Source organism: Arvicanthis niloticus, chromosome 1, assembly GCF_011762505.2.
Source record: "Arvicanthis niloticus isolate mArvNil1 chromosome 1, mArvNil1.pat.X, whole genome shotgun sequence".
NCBI classification, from domain to species: Eukaryota; Metazoa; Chordata; class Mammalia; order Rodentia; family Muridae; genus Arvicanthis; species Arvicanthis niloticus.
In genome coordinates, this window is record NC_047658.1 from 56,211,268 (window position 1) to 56,228,208 (window position 16,941).

The 16,941-nt window shown below is 41.4% G+C and overlaps 1 long non-coding RNA gene across 2 annotated transcripts in view; it reads left to right on the forward strand.

Moving 5' to 3' along the window:
• The first annotated feature begins 2,290 nt into the window (after positions 1-2,290).
• LOC143442871 (uncharacterized) overlaps positions 2,291-16,941 on the forward strand; it is a 32,178-nt gene continuing 17,527 nt past the window's right edge. For both annotated transcript variants that reach the window (XR_013111447.1, XR_013111448.1), the window contains exons 1-2: positions 2,291-2,434; positions 15,139-15,196. This is a non-coding gene — a long non-coding RNA (uncharacterized LOC143442871). The remainder of the gene's footprint in view (positions 2,435-15,138; positions 15,197-16,941) is intronic.

The window sequence follows — 16,941 nt, forward strand, 5'->3', positions numbered from 1 at the left end:
AGTAGATGAATGGGTGGACGGTGTTGCTGGGTGGGTAGATAGTTTGTTGACTGTCTGGCTGTGGAGATAGATAGCTGGTTGTGTAGGTAGATGAATGGGTGGATGCATGGATGGAGAGATGAAGGATGTTTGTACTAGAGCAAAGGTCAAATTAAGGCCAGCTAAAAGACTGATCTAGTATCAAGGCAGAGCTAGTTGAGGATTAGGGAATAGGCCACAGTGGAAAAAGAGGAAAAGCCAAGGAAGTTTTAGCAGGAGACTGTCTACCTGATTTGGTCTGTGGTTGCAGGATGTGGCCTGCTTCAGGAGTGAAAGAGAGAAAGGAATGAGTGACAGGTGTCAATCAAGGTTATCACTGATGACTAGAAGACTGAAAATAAGAGAGAGTAATGTGAAGGCATAGAATAAAAAAGATGACCCTGTGAATCAGAAGTCTCTGTTAGAGCAAAGAAGTAAAATTTTAAATTTTGTTTGTTTGTTTGTTTGTTTTATTTTCTTTTGTTTTGGTGGACCACATCATGGTCTAATTGTAGATGTTTGGAATTAGCACAGCAGTATCTGACATAATGGCTTGATGCTCCCTGATTCCTTGCATCTGTTATTACTGTAGCATTGTAGCCCAAAAATGCATCCAGCATTTAATTCCTCCCCTAAACTGATGTGACATCGCTTATATCTTATCATAAGGCTAAACATTTGAGGCTCACAAATTTTCTGAACTCCAAGGCTTGGGTGCCTGGCTACACCTATGCCATTTAGTTGCTTTTCCTTCTGACTTTGGTTTTGAAACAAATGACATAAAGAATCAATAGGCTCTGAGAATCCAATCACTGAGGGAGGCAGTGGCAGTGTCCTCCACAGCCAGTAGAGGCTAGAGTGACAGCTGCATGGCTGCAGCATATGTGTCAGTGGTATCAGTAACCCAGATTCTACACTTTTGTCCACTGGTCCCAGCTCTGTGGAGTGGTATTTCACATTGTTCTTTGTTGTTCTTGATTGTTTCTCATATTCTGTGAACTACTTAATATATAACAAACAAACAAACAAACAAACAAACAACAACAAGAGAATAGTCTTTTTTTCTGCACAAATTCATCAGTAATGTCTTCTGTTGCTTTTAGGTAGGCACTTGGTCCTGTATAAACCTCCAGGTATAGATCAGATCCCACTTGGATCAACAAGAACAAGGCTTAGGAGATCTGTGCCACAGAGATCATGGAGGAGGCTAACACCAGTATATTGTTCTGCAAGTTTTTATCTTGCAAGGCAGGAGGCAAGGCAGATAGGGAGGAACTTTCCACAAGGAACCAGAGTAGTAGATCTCTAGTTCCAGCTAGTGGAGGCCCTTGCTGTGTCTAGAGTTTGCTGTTTAGGAAAACAATTCCTAGTCCAACAAGTAAGTCCCTTGTTTCTTCAAGCCCCATTCTTCTTGGGCTGCTGTCCTGTTGCTTCTTCAATGAACTGGCCTTGTCTTCTTAAGGCTGCTGCAGATAACATCTGACATTATGATGATAATCATAACACCTACAAGTTAAGAAGAGTAATGTCAAGGATGTGCCATCAATGGCACCCTCCTTACTAATCAATGCCCTTCTAATGCAATCAACCTTTGATAATTGCAACAGGTATTTCTACCAAACAATTGTTTTTTCTCAGTGAGCTCTGAATCCTTCTCAACCCAGTTTGCAAACAGTCCCAAATAACATCATCACAATTAACTCATGTGATGTTGCTCTAGTCTTGATAGATCGTGAGTTAACTCATGAAATGTATCCTGCTAACTATAACTAGCTCCGGCCAATGGTTTTGGGTTCACCCAACTTTTTATTTTTGTGTTTGTGATATCAAAGATTCAACTCAAGGTCTTACACATTCTAACAAGCATCAATCATTGACTTACACCTTCAGATTTCTTTCTGCTTTTTATAAAATTAAATAATTTTTTAAAAAATTAAAATATAATTACATAATTTTCTCCCTTTTCCCTTTTTTGCTTCTAAATTTGATCAAACTTTTACTAAGATACTCTCATTGGCGTTGAACTCATTCAGTAGAGCTTAAGTTGTGTACTGGTTTGCTTTCTGTTTCTGTGATTAACACCATGACCAAGAATTACTTGGTGAGGAATTGGGGGGGGGGGCATTATTTCATATTGCAGATTACAGTCCATCATTAAAGAAAGTCAGGGAAGGAATGCCAGAAGGGCAGGAGCTGGAAACAGAAATCACAAAGGGACACTGCTCACTGGCTTGCTCTGAGGCTTATGTTCAACTTCCTTTTATGTAGAGCAGGCTCACACATCTATGGATGATTAATGCCCACAGTGGACTGGGCTCTACTGTAGCAATCAAGAGAATGCCTCATGGGTATGGCGGATATGCCTACAGGCCAGCCTGATGGAGACAGTTCTTCAACTGAAGTTTCTTCTTCCCAGGTATGTCAGTAGACAACCAAGGTTAGCTATCACAATTTAGAATCCTCCTAGCACAAGCTTACTTGGTAGCTAGAACTCCAGGCTTCTGCTGCAGGTCCAGCTTATACAATATTTCAATGTATGTTGCCTTTACTTTTCTTGCTAGTTTTGTGTAATTTAGTTTTTCCTCAGTATCATTAGGGGCCTGGGTTTGGGATCTCTAAAATTGTTCAGATCTGAGGATGTTCGGTGCCATATATAAAATGGCATTGTCTTTGCATTTGACCTATGCACATCCTCCTATATTCTGTTATTATAAGTTATCTCTAGATTGCTTGTAATACTATATGTGATGTAATGGCAAGATAAGAAACCTTTACATGTTTGCTACTTTTATGTATTTTAGTTTCTCAAGACATGATCTTGCTATGTAACCAATTTGGCCACTCACACTAATCCTCTTGCCTCATCCTTCTCAGTGCTGGGATTATAGGCATATATCACCATATCAAACTTATACATTTTTTTTCTAATATTTTAAGTCTGTGGTTGATTAAGTCAGTAAATGCACAATTCACAGATATGGAAAGTTGACTGACTTGTTTGATAGCAGGATTGCTTTAGCAGTGAGAAAACTAATATCTCAAAGGAGTTAAGTGAATTAGTTGATCAAAATTACCTATATAAGTTACCAAGGCTAGGACTTGAACTCAGGGCTCTTAGTTATAACTCCAAAGTCTTCATCTCTGTCAATAAGATATTATCCACCCATGTGTCTTATACATTATAAAAAGTCCTTAATGAATTTCAAGGAACAGAAGAGGTCAGACTGGTTGCTAAGTCTTCTGAGCTGGTCTGCCTGAGAATAATGTTGCTGTAGCTATAAACTGGGGTGCTCCAGGTAAAATGGGCACATCTCAAAATCTCTGCTGAAGTTAGAACAAAAATTTTGTGTTATAGCATAAGAAGCCATGAGTGTGTGCCCACAGTGAAGTAAGCAAAGCAACCTTTCACTTTCCCTACAGAGGGCCTTGGGACTCTGAACAGTTAGATTATGGCAAGCAGGGCCATGGAGTTTTGTTGGTTTTGTTGTTGTTGGGTTTTTTTTTTTTTTCAAGGACAATTTTGTTAGAGTTTAAAAGAAAGATTCCAGGGCAAGAAAACTTTAGATCACAGCAGCTGCTGAGAGGAAAATGGACACTAGAACAAAAAAAAAAAAAAAATCATTCCTGTGCTCAGCTACAAATGGGACATTTATGCCTACTTTTGCTCTCCACCAAGGCTCAGGGACTATCTTATAAGATGGAACAGAAAGATATAATAGCCAGAGATCAGGGAGAATCAGAACAAAACAGTGTCTTTGAACATGCCAGGACTTCTGCACTTATGAAATCATAGCAGATGTTTTGCCTGAACAAGCCCATATGACATTTTTAGATCATAATCCCAGATCCCTAGCCATCAATCATCAATAGTTCTTTCAGGGTGTGGTCATTGGTAGTTTAATCATCCTCCAGTGGATAGCCTCACACTCATGATGAATATGAATATATGGGCAACATAAATTCAACTAGGGGAGTTGAATAGCCAGAACTTGGGTGGCATGTCCTGAGCAGGCCTTGAACTTGTTGAGCCAGTCCATCAGCTGGGTGCCTACTGGTGGGAGACAAAAGCCTATAAAGCCTTTGTTATGAGCTGACCAGCTTTTGTTGCAAGTCAGTAGGGTGAGGAGGAACTAGACATCTTGGAAAACCATCATTTTTATTGTCTAGCCATAGGCCCAATATCCCTGTCTGCCTACCGGGGAATCTGTTTAATTTCTAGCCTCTCGGTGGGAAGATGGTCTACAATTCCTGCTTGGAGGAGTTCAGGGAAGAGTTGGAGGTGAATACGATCAAAATACATTGTATGAAATTCTCTATGAATTAATAGCCGGGCGGTGGTGGCACACGCCTTTAATCCCAGCACTTGGGAGGCAGAGGCAGGTGAATTTCTGAGTTCGAGGCCAGCCTGGTCTACAGAGTTAGTTCCAGGACAGCCAGGGCTACACAGAGAAACCCTGTCTCAAAAAACCAAAAAAAAAAAAAAAAAAAAAAAAAAAAAAAAAAAAAAAAAAAAAAAAAATTAATGAAATATTATATTAAGGAAGGCAAGCAAAAGAATAAATAATGCCATGCTGAGTTAAAGCACATGATAGATAAACATCACAGGGTAGAGAAGAAGGCTTCAGAGAGCCAGTAAGTTAGCCCCAGATACCAGAGAAAGCATTCTTAGAACAGAGGTGGAAGAAAAAGAAATATTATACTTTTCTGAATAATACAGAAAAGTGGACATACTTAGGAAGCCTCTTGGCTGGGGGTACTGTAAGCTATTGCTATAGCCACAGAGATTTATAAACAAAAAATTTCAGCAATTCACAATGTTTGAAAAACAAACAAATAAACAACCAAACAAGTGGTAGTGGCAGCTGCAGAGGCAGCAGCAGCAGCAGCAGCAGCAGCAGCAGCAGCAGCAGTGCATGCCTTTAATCCCAGCCTTCAAGAGGCAGAGGCAAATGGATCTGAGTTTGAAGCCAGCTTGGTCGCAGATCAAGTTCCAAGACAGCCAGGACTAGACAAAGATACTCTGTCGTGAAAAACCAAATATATTAATAATAAATAAATAAATAAAAAAGAAAAACAAACTAACATAAACAGGCTAGGTGTGGTGGTTTATGCTTTTAATTCCAGCACTTGGGAGGCAGAGGCAGGCAGAGCTTTGTGAGTTCCAGGCCAGCCAAGTCTAAATAGTGAGATGCTGTCTCAAAACACAAAAACAAGTCATAAACATGTCGTGGTTGTTAAGAGACCAGTAAAAATATAGATTGGTATGTTTACCTTCTAAGAGGTGACAATAGTTACAAATGCTATTTTTCAGATTCTTGTATGGCTAGAGAAGATGTGAATTATTTTCAATAAATGTGTGTGTGTGTGTGTGTTTTGCATATAAGTGAATTTTGTAGAGGGAAAGGTAGTAGGGTTGTATAAAATTGGAGGTTGTTAGTGGCTTCCTGATTTAAGAGATGGCTTCCTGTAGGTGATGGGGTGGCTGCTTCCTGTTTCTGAAGCTTCCTGATCACATAAAAGCAGGAGATGACCTTAATGCATAGGTCTCTATTGTGGTTTTGAGAGTCCTTCTGGGAGGCTCCTGCCAGTGTTTGAGTCCTTTGTGCCTTCAATGATTCTGTGACCTGTCTTTAACCCTTAATAGACACCTTTCTGTTTATACTAGCTAGGACAGATCCTGTGGTCTATTATTGAGAAATCTGACTAATACTTCATGCCTGTAGCTGGGCTCTTCCTGGTAACTCATATCATAGTAGAAGTTGGCTTGCTTGACAATTAAAAGAGCCATAACACATGTACTAACACTTGTTTGAAATTCAGATCCTGCCCCAACTTTATCTCCTGCTAACAGTAATTTCAGGCAGGAATCTAAATTTTAGGCTAGAACAAGGAAGTAGTCTTCAAATATGAAAATGACTTTGGTCTAGGACAAGGAATTTGGCTCAGATATTTTGGTCATCCTGATAAGCCCTTAGAAACAGTGATCACAGGAATGTTCACGGAATTTTGTTTATTGCCTTGCTTGTTCTTTGACTATTTGTGTTTATTGTCTTGCTTGTTCCTTGACTATTTGCATCTATTGTATTGCTAGTTCCTCAACCTAGAACTGACCTTAATACCTGCATGTAATTAAAATGGAATAAAATAAAAAAGGAGGAGGGAGGATGGGATAGGGATTTTCTAGGGAGGGGAAATGGGGAAAAGGGATGGCATCTGAAATGTAAATAAATAAAATATCCAATTAAAAGAAAAGAGAAGAAGAAGAAGAAGAAGAAGAAGAAGAAGAAGAAGAAGAAGAAGAAGAAGAAGAAGAAGAAGAAGAAGAAGAAGAAGAAGAAGTTGTTGAAGTTGGTTTGCTGCCCTCTACTGGGATCAGGGTATACTACTATTCTGGTGCCAGAGCAATACTCACTTTTTTCTGATACCTGCAGAAGTCCAGCTGCAGAGCTAACTGGATCTTATAGATGGGTGTTGTTCCTAATAACCCTGGGAGAAAGGAAAAAAGGAGAGAACTGCCCACTTTGCTCCTGGAAAGTAGAGGAGTTGTGTTTGAGCATCTCTTTCACTATTGTTGACCAATGGCCATTTTCTCTGATTCTAAGTTCTTTGGTTGAGTATAGTAGAATACTGTGTGTGTGTGTGTGTGTGTGTGTGTGTGTTTGTGTGTGATTAAACTCTTGGGGAATGTTATAGCTTAAACACTGAGCCTCCTCACCCCTTATTTTTAGCCTTTTTTTTTTTTTGATTTTCATATTCTGATAGACATCTTGAATACAAGCCATCCAATTCAGAACCTAGATCTTCTATTCTCTTCTTTCCTGGCCTCTTCTATTTATTGCCACAATCACTCCAAGACCAGGTACTTAACATAGAATCCAATACAAGAGTAGGAAAATTAGAACCACAATTGAAGAATTTCTATAGACTGAGTAGGTAGGTCTGATGAGGGGATCTCCATATTCCTAGATATTTATCTAACTTGATTAAAAACTATGTCAACACAAAACTCTTCACAATCGGGCGGGAGTGTAGAAGGTTGCTGGCCTACCATTTGTGAGGGTGTGGCTTTGATCCCCAGCACCAGGAAAAAGAAAACAAACCCCCAAACAATAACAAATTACAAAAATCTGCACACGAGTATTTGCAGCTTTATTCATATGGCCATAACTTTGTAACAGCCAAGACACCTTTGAATAAGAGTGATGGTTCATTGTCATTTTCTGTTTGGTGGGAGTTAGAATCGTCTAGGATTCTAACCTCCACCTGAGCATTCGATGAAGGTGTCTCCAGGGAGCTTTAATTAAGGAAGGGATACCCAATCTGAATATGGGCAGTACCTTTTCATAGGCTTAGTTTCCAGGCTGAGTTAAGGGGAGAAAATACCAGGTCTACATTCCCATCTCTTTGCTCCCACACTGCAATGAAAACAGCTGCCTAGTACTCCTGCCATCAGGTCTTTCCCACCTCCATGCACTTTATCCTTAAGAGGAGAGCTAAAATAAACTTTCCTTTAAGTTGCTTTTGTGAGATATTTTGTCACAGCAACAAGAATAAGTAATAGAGAAGTGGGTAAATGCAATAATAAATGGATAAATGATAACTGTAGCACATCTAGATAAGTTGACACTTCAGCAATATAAAAAAGGTTTGCCAGCTGATGAAAAGATGAGGCACCATAACTATGACTAATTGAAAGAATCCAGTTTGCATACTGTGCCTGTTGTGCAATTTCAACTCCATGAACCCTGAGAAGGGAAACCATGCATCAGTGGCTGCTGGGGGGCGGGGGGGGGGGGGTTAGGGTTGTAAGGGGTGAATAGAGCTGGGTAAGAGAATGAAGTTCAGAGGGATTTTAGAGCAGTGAAAACACTCTGAGTGATATCCTAATGGTCTAGGTACATGTCACTGTATATCTGTACAAACCCATAAAGTGCCCAATACCTGGACTTGATGTGGACTGTGGACCTCAGGTAATAGTGATATTTCCATTCCAATTCATGAGTTTTCACAAGTGGAATGTGTCATGATGGGTGCTGATGGGGCAGAGGGACTGCCTGTTTGTAGAGGACAGAGATTAAATTGGAAATATATGCATTTCACAGGACTTTGTTTATTGCTTTGCCTGTCCTTTGACTATTTGTGTTTATTGTCTTGTTTGTTCCTTGACTATTTGCATCTATTGTATTACTAGTTCCTCAACCTAGAACTGACCTTAATACTTGCATGTATAAAAACAGATTGGGAAAAAGTAAAAAGAAAAATAGAAAAAAAAAAAAAAGAAAAGAAAATATCTGCATTTCATGCTCAACAAACCCACAGCTACTCTGAAGAATAAAGTCTATTTTAAAATGAAATGCCTAACTCTCCTCAAAGCCTCCTCTTGTTTCTAGAGGGCATTTCATATGCTACGCAAACACTCCGTCACTGCTACACCCCACCCCTTCCTCTGGGTACCAAGTTGTTCCATTCTCAAAATGTAAATAACTATTTTTTCTATTGCAAACCAAAGAGGCTGGTTGTATAAAAAAAATTTATTAGAGTAAAGTTTGTACCCATTTTAAATGCACCATCTGATGTGGGGTTTTTGAGCTATTTTCCGTTTGGATGAGTTTTTTCAGTTGAAATCCCCATCTGTAACCACAAGCCAGCACACTGAAGATAAAGGATATTTTTCCCCCTGAACACTCCTCTCCCACTCTGTGCAGGACTTTCCAGACTATAGCCCTGGAAGCCACTGATTCCTTTCCTTTTGCCCTTCTAAGACTGGCATTGCCTGCTCAAGAATTTCACATAAACAGGTTATGAGGCACAGACTGTTTTGGGGTCTGGCTTCTTTTACTTGGTGTAATGTTTTACAGTTTTCCATGCTGTTTCTTATCTTAACAATTCCTTCCTTACAGATTAGGGTTTCGCTTGTGGATATTTATCCACTTGGGTGTTTATCCATTCCTCTCTGACAGGCATGTGGGTTCTTTCTAGCTTTGGGTTATTGTGAATGAACCTGCTATGAAATTTGAGTACTTCCTTAGGAAGACCTTGAGATCAGTGCTGATTCTAGAATTGTGACCTACATGGGGAGTTTTATATTTATATTGATGAGAACTCCTGTATTCTTCCAAAGTGACCACGCCACTCTACTTTCTGCCAGTACAGTTGACAGTTCTAGTTGCTCTATTTTCTTTGCACTTAATGGTGTCAGCATATTTAACTTCTGTCACCATGGAAAGTGTGGTGGAAAGGTAGTCTCTCCATGCATTTTTAATTAATGTTTCCCTGTATGTTCATGATGGTGAGCTTTGTAAATTGACTTATTTCATGATAGGATTAAAAAGGGCATTGAAATCCTTTGCCTATTTGTAGAAGTTGGTTTATGTTGTTACTGGATTTTAAGAGTTCATTATACATTCCAGGTTCAAATCCTTTATCTTGTGTGCCATAATTTTCTGTTCTCACAAGCCATGTCTCATTTAGTTTTTTTTTTTTTTTTTTTTTTTTTTTTTTTTTTTTTTTTTGGACAGGTTCCTGTTAATATTTAAATTTTTATGAACCCCAATTGTTCTTTGTTTTTATTGCAGATTATGAAATGGGCTGACTTTTTGCTGCTGTTGTTAAAATGAACACAACCTTCCTTTTATGAGTTCCAAGGCCCTTGTAAGATAAAAATTGAGAATTTGGATATCTGTTCTCCAGAAATAAAGGATTCTCAATAGGAATATTCCTGTGTCTGCTAGGGCTCTCCCTCAGTCCTGGACATAGCGCCCCTGTGTCTCTTGCCTCCTGCTCCATGTCCAGCCCTTAATTGGCATTTTGGCGTCTTGTCTTTTTTTGTCCTCCAGTTCTGGGAGACCTCCTTGGAGCCTTTCAACCCATTACTCACTACCTGAGACTGGGAGCTGGGAGGAGCAAGTGGATGCCAGATAGGTTTTGTATTTCCATTTCAATAGGTTAAGTTGCTGGTTACTCTTTATAGAGTTTTTGAAGCTGTGTGTGTGTGTGTGTGTGTGTGTGTGTGTGTGTGTGTCATATAGCCCCAGGTTGGCCTCAAAGTCAACAGTCAGCCAAGAATGAGCCAGTTTTACATGAAGTTGGAAATAAAACTCCGGAGTTAGTTCTTGTTAGGTAAGTGCTGTACCTAATAAGCTAAGTTCCCAGCCTCTGTTTATACAAACTGAAAAGATGGGGCCTAATGAGCATATTTCAAAAGATCACTAGAGGAAACAAAACTCTTTTTATCTTGTTTTGAGTGTGCCAAGGCTCGACCTCAGGGCCTCATGGGGTTAAGCAAACACCATTGATCTACACACCCAATCCTGTTAACTCTTAAGCTATAAGAAAAACGGGCACCCTTTGAGCTTATTCATTTTCAGAGTATCAAATGGGGTCTGGCTGCTTCTTCATCTCAGAACAGGTGTGTCCAAGGGTTTGCACTGGAAACTGATTGCATATCATTAATAAGTTCTTTTCAAAGATCTAATGTTAAACTGGGATGAAGCCTCAAGGGCTCAAAATGAGAACAATGAGCCATGGAGAATATTAGTAAGTCAGAGTTGACACAACTTGGTTGAACTTTTAGTGCAAGTCACTTTAGTGAGTTTTAAGCAAGACCCCCATGTAGGTAAAAATGGCTGGGGAACCGCAGGGTTCCTCACACCAGCCTGTGTGTAGTTGGCTGGAAACGCTCTGGGAGTTAGGCCCGGCTGCTCACTAAAGGCCTCTCCATGGTTCCTCATGGCGCAGCCCCAACACACAAGAAAGTCCATGGGTTTTCAGGGTTTATTGGCATGACGGATGGTGGATGGATCTGGATGCACCCCCCACAACCCAGGGCAGTCCTGAATTAAATAGGGAGGGGAAGAGAGGAGGAGGGGTTGGGGAGGAATGCTTAATTGATTCCACCCACTGGCCTTCAGGTACCTCATTAGTATGTAAATCTCTCTAGGGCCTGAGGCCTGTTTATCACACCCTCCACATGAGTAGTGACTGAAAGGTGCAGGTTGAATGGAGATTAGACCTCATGTCAGGAGCCTGGGTTCTGGGGGCATAGCCAAACCCACAACCCAAGAACCAGGATACCCTTCCACGGCCTGACACCCCCAAGGCTATCATAACTCAAGTTTTTAAGAAAATTTATCTTCGCCGGGTGGTGGTGGCGCACACCTTTAATCCCAGCACTTGGGAGGCAGAGGCAGGCAGATTTCTGAGTTCGAGGCCAGCCTGGTCTACAGAGTGAGTTTCAGGACAGCCAGGACTACACAGGGAAACCCTGTCTCGAAAAAACCAAAAAAAAGAAAGAAAGAAAGAAAATTTATCTTAAATGGAAGATCCTTAACTTTTAAATGTAGTCAATTTTAAACATTTTAATAGTTTTGAACTTTTTTTTGCTGATTATACTTGACTGAGTTTCATTTTGAACCACCTTGAAGCCATTTTTGCCCACTATTATTCGAAATGCATCGAATTAGGAAGGCTACAGTAACCACCACCTCTGGTTTTCTTGTGACATGACTGAGTAGGGAACAATTAACTCCAACTAAGTGGAGCAGGTCAGAAGCACAGAGAGTCTGCAATTAGATAGGCTTACTGGACACCTGACTGTGAAACCTGAGAGGGTGTTTCCACGTGTGTATCTGTTGGTAACTTCAGGTGAGTGTTGGGCCTCTGGGATTAGCAGAATAACAGGAACATGCTTGACACATCCACATCCGTATAGTAACATGGCTTTCTCAGTATTTCAGATTAGTTTACCCATGCCACACCTATAGCCTGATTTCCAGAGCAGGGATGGAGTGGGTGTATCAGCAAAGAACGTGGTCAGACATAAAATATGATAGAATATGGTATCTCAGCATGCAGTTGGATGGTAGTGTCAGCTACAGTGAAAATGACCCATTTTCTGTTTTTCATGTGTGTGTGTGTGTGTGTGTGTGTGTGTGTGTTTGTATTATGCCATGCACGTGGAGGCTAGAGTACAACTTGCCAAAGTTGATTCTCCCTTTCCACTCTATGGGGTCCCAGGCTTTTGCACCTGTCACAGTCACCAAACACCTTTACCTGCTGGGTCATTGTAACAGTTCCCAATTTCTGTTTTAAATTCAGTCAGGATAAAAACTAGAAGCAGAGATCAGCTCTGGGCATCATATTTTGCCAAGGAAAACCTATAAGAAACAGAAAGAATTTTGTACCAGTGAAACACAGCAGAATGAAAAGGTCAGACTAGCTCTACCCAGAAACCCAGGCAGGCCGTCAGGACAGAGAACCAGACAGAAAGGGATCCACATCTCTGTAACCCAGGGACCAAGAGCCAGGGATCCTTATTCCTGAGGTTCCTGTTTTCAGTGGTCAATTGCCTGTCTCTTGTCTTAGAGCATAGTGTAGAGAAAAGCCTGCATACTGAAGCCAGAGAACCATCCTTATACCAAAAGAGTGCTGGGAAGGAGGAACACTGGCCAAAAGACAAATGGTCACTGAGATAGAACTTCCTGCCTCCTGTTACATGCTCCTGCATTAGCTCTCCTGTCAGCATGTTTGAGGGATATTTGTTTTTCTTACTTTGTTTTTATTACATCTTCTTACTGAGTAGGAGGAGATTTTCCAAGATTGCCAGACAGTCCAAGAACTTAGTTGTGAAGAGTTAGGAAGCAAGGGTGTGGAGAGGGAGGAGGGATGAAAAAAAAAAAGCTACCTGGACTGCCAAAGGCATCTGTCATCTTGTTTGACACTGTCATCGTAAGCTAGGGGAAACCTCTGTAAACAATCTGACATTTCTATATTTTGAAGCAGCTGGAACCTGTCTTACCTGTGAGATTGCCTCATCTTGATAATGAACCATAATTGTTGGGTCCTTTGCCAGCCATGACCTAGCCTTGGTAATGCTGCTGAAAACAAGCCTGGAGCCAGGCAGTCTGCACTGTGTAAGGAGCCCTCTCAGGCACAGTGTGCACTAGGCAGCTGGAAGGATGGCAGACAAGTCAGAGGTGTAGTGTGTCTTCCTTCCAGTGCATCCTAGTTTGGGTCAGAGGGAAGCACTACACACACTGAAGAAGTTTGGTTTGAGGGAATGCCTGGTGCACATTATTGTTTAGCAGGGCCCCCAGAAAAAAGGCTTGTATTCTTATAGTATTACAGAAAAAAAAATTACAGGGGAAAATGCTGACTGAGAATGTAGCTCAGTTGGTAGGACACATTCACCATTCTCAAAGTCTCATGTGTGAGCCTTAGGACTTCATAAAAATTGGTTGTACATTCCTGTAAGTCTAGAACTCAGGAAGAAGAGTTGATGGGAGGATCAGTTCAAGGACATTCTCAGGGATACAGCAGGTAGTCAGGCTGGGCTGGCTACTCAAGACCCTGTCTCAAAAGCCCATAAGAAGATGCATTATTTCTAGGACATAGGTCTTTCTACAACAGTGGCAGTGGCCTAGCAAAGTGATACTTGACAGAGGTAAAAACTAGATGGACAAACACCAATTTATAATGAATTTACACAGGAAGTAAAACTTTTAAATGATCAAAACTAATCTTGTGCTGTGTGTGTCATCCCTGGGGAAGCAGGGCCAGCAAGAGTTTAAGGACATTGTCAGTTACATAGCCAGTGCAAGGCTAGCCTGGGCTATAGGACATGATGTTTCAAGAGACCGAAAAACAGACAGACAAAAACTGCTCTTGAGAGTAGATGCTGCCAACTAACTGGACAATGCCCAACTTTGTATTTTCTAGTTCTGAACATACTAAGGCATCTTCATTACCACAATGCTATGTGTGAAACTGAACCCCAGTAATATCCTAGCAGAGGGTAGGTTCATTGCCACAGAGAACCCATGGATAGTCGTGGCTGTAGATCTGACCTAGTGTTGTAGATTTGGAAGTCCCTCAGGGCAAACAGCAACTGAGGCTCATCTGCTGTCACCTGTGGAGAGTGAATGGAATGAAAAGAGAAGTTGAAAAGACTAAGGATGAGAGATGGGGGCAGGAAGAGGAACCGGAAGAAGCCAGAAACCCACACTCTCAACTGTCAGGACAGCCAAAAAGAAGACAACAGTCTGGGGTAGTAGTCCTGTCCTCAATAGTGTGGAGGCATAAGAAAGAGAGGCAGTCCATGGGGGGGTAGGGGGTGGGGGGGGAGATAACATCACAGCTCCTGTCCTGTGCCTGGCGCTGACTCACTGATGCTCTGAGCTCTCTGTCCTGAGTCTGGTTGGGGTAGAACAGGGAAATTGGGAAAAACCTGCTGTATGCAGACTGTCTGCCTTAAGATAACTGATTCAGTTCTGGGGTAATGCTGCTTCTGTTCAGTATAAACAGGCAGCTAGCTTCTCAGAACTCACAATGCTTCCCTTGCCATCTTCCCTGACCAGTCACACCAAGTCTGAGTCACCCTCAGGTTTTGGCTGGTACCCTGAGGATGTGGGCTTACAAGTAAATCCTTGAAATATCTGGCATCTACATTTCCTGTACCTATAACTCACTAAGTGTTAAACATTTCTTTGAGGGCCAATATGAAGGCTCTACAGGTAAAACTGCTTGCTTTACAAGCCTGATGGTCTGAGTTCTATTCTCAGAACTCACATAAAGGTAGAAGGAAAGAACTAACTCCCACAATTTATACTCTCACTTCCATGTGTGCACTGTGGTACCCATATCCTTACACTTGTAGACACACACAATCACAATAAATAATTTTTGATTCATTACAATTATTCTTAGCATATAAAATAATATAAATATGTTTAAACCTTACTATAAAATGCATATTTATTAGAAATACATCTCTGAATGAGATAGGTGGAACGGTAAAAGTTATTAATATTTTATTTACTCACATGTTCATGGGTGAAGTTTTTAAATTTTTTTGCTAGGGTTTAACATAAATTCTCGTTCTGTTTTTTATGATAAGCAATGAGAATTTTTTTTCAAAAACTAAATAAGGAAACAAGAATGGAAGTTTTGTTATATAAATGTCATTTAATTGATAATCTGTCCAATACACAAAAACAAAAGCCCTGAAAATTTCCAATAGTGACAAAATTGCTTGTGATGATTGTCCACTGATTATTTGGCTGGTTCCTGGAGACGTCCCAGTGTCTGCTCTAACACTGAACTCTCCTTTGCTTTGACATCCAGAAAGTTCCATGCCTCTAAGGGAAGATATCAAGATGTTCATACATGGAGTAGAATGAAGGTAAGGAAAACTACTTCCTCAGGTCTTTACATACTGGCTCAGTCACAGGCAAGTCACATTTAGGAAAGACAAAACAAGTTGTGTGGGGACTCTCTGGAGTTCAGTGGAGGACTCCTTGAGAAGTCTTAATACCCTTACAAGCATAGATTACATCTGCACCTGGCTTTTATAACCTCCTTGGCACTTTTTCATGGTATTGCAGGGTCTATTGTTAGAAGCTTAAAGTCAAAATCTAGGATTTGGGTAGGACTGTCCAATGCCCATCTACTACCTTTACCCCCACCCTTCTGGATTGAGTTCAACCTCTTCCAAGACTGCAGGGCCATAAATATATTCATGACTCCCTATCTCCAGCCAAAACCCTGTCCATGCTCCTGCCGAACTACCTGGCTCCCTGGAATAAATGCATCTCAAACTGCAGGATCCTCTCCTACCTGGCATTTAACATGCCCCTCTAGGGTTTCTTACCTGAGCCATTGTGTCTCTCACCTACTTCTGAGGTTCCCCCATTCCCGGGCCACTGATTACTGTGGGCAGATTCTTTTCCCCTTCATTTCCCATTCCCTCTCCCTCTTCCCATTTTTCCCCACTCCTATTCTCTCTGCCTCTCATTCCCTTCCTTCTTCCGATTCTTATCACCTTTTTTTTTTCCTAGTAGGAAAAAGGATAGTTTATTAAGAAAACAGAAACAAATGAGTTTGGAAATATGCCAGAGGTGAGCAGAGCAAGGCCAGGCAGTCCTGCCTTAAGAACAGAAGTGGCTTGCCTCAAGCCCCAGGGCTCACAGGCTGGGATTTACTGAGTCTTTGAATGATCCTCAGTGACCTGCCCTGCTCATCTTCCACCCCCTCCCTTTCCAGCTGCTTGTTGATTACATTCTGCTCAACTTGAAACAGGGCGGCTTTTTCCCAGATTCTGTTTGCTTTCCTCCCTCATCCGTATGCCTGGATCATTTATCTGTGCCCGCTTCCAGCCTGGCAAACTCCTACACATGCTGAAGCGTCAGCTCCTTGTAATCTCCTCTGGGAAGCTTTCCAGCTCGCCCGGAGTTCCTGGCTATCAGCTAACTTGGCGCACAGGGATAGGATTTTCAGGCATTTTCCTGTCTCTTTCACTAGAGGGCTGTACCGTCCCTTCCCAAACTCCAGTGAAAGAGCTCTTTATGACAGAGGTCTTTTGTTGCAAACACAACCCTTACCGACCTGCAGGTGTTTCCAGAGAAGAGTGGTGAGAGGTCTCTGGATTTTTGTTCCAACCAAGCGTTTGGTGTTGGCCTGAAGCATTTCTCCGTCCTGCATTCAGGAATTCATACTGAAGCAGACCCTGATCGGAAACCTTGATCTAAAAAGGTTGCGCTCATCTAATGCAGTCCCACTGGAGAACACGAGATGGCACCCGTGAAGGGCTGTTAGGCTGGCCCTCGACTTTTTGTTTTCCCTTCCTGGATTAGTCTATATGTACATAATTTGAGATGATGAACTGCAATTTATTCTGACACCTTCCCTTCCCTCTCCCTAAACTCACTTTCTATCGTCTTCCTGTACAAAAGTAAAGCTGAGCCATCCAGCTCTAAGGAGTTATTTTTGCTTAAAAGCTAAAATTAAAACTCTGTGCTGTGAAAGTTTGTTCTCTAAGCATGGGAACTGGAGTCTTGATGTCAGAGCATCTGTGATTCTCTACACCAGACATTGGGCCCACTAACTTTTCTTCATGAAGACAAGGAGGTCTTAACAGGACCCTGTCTT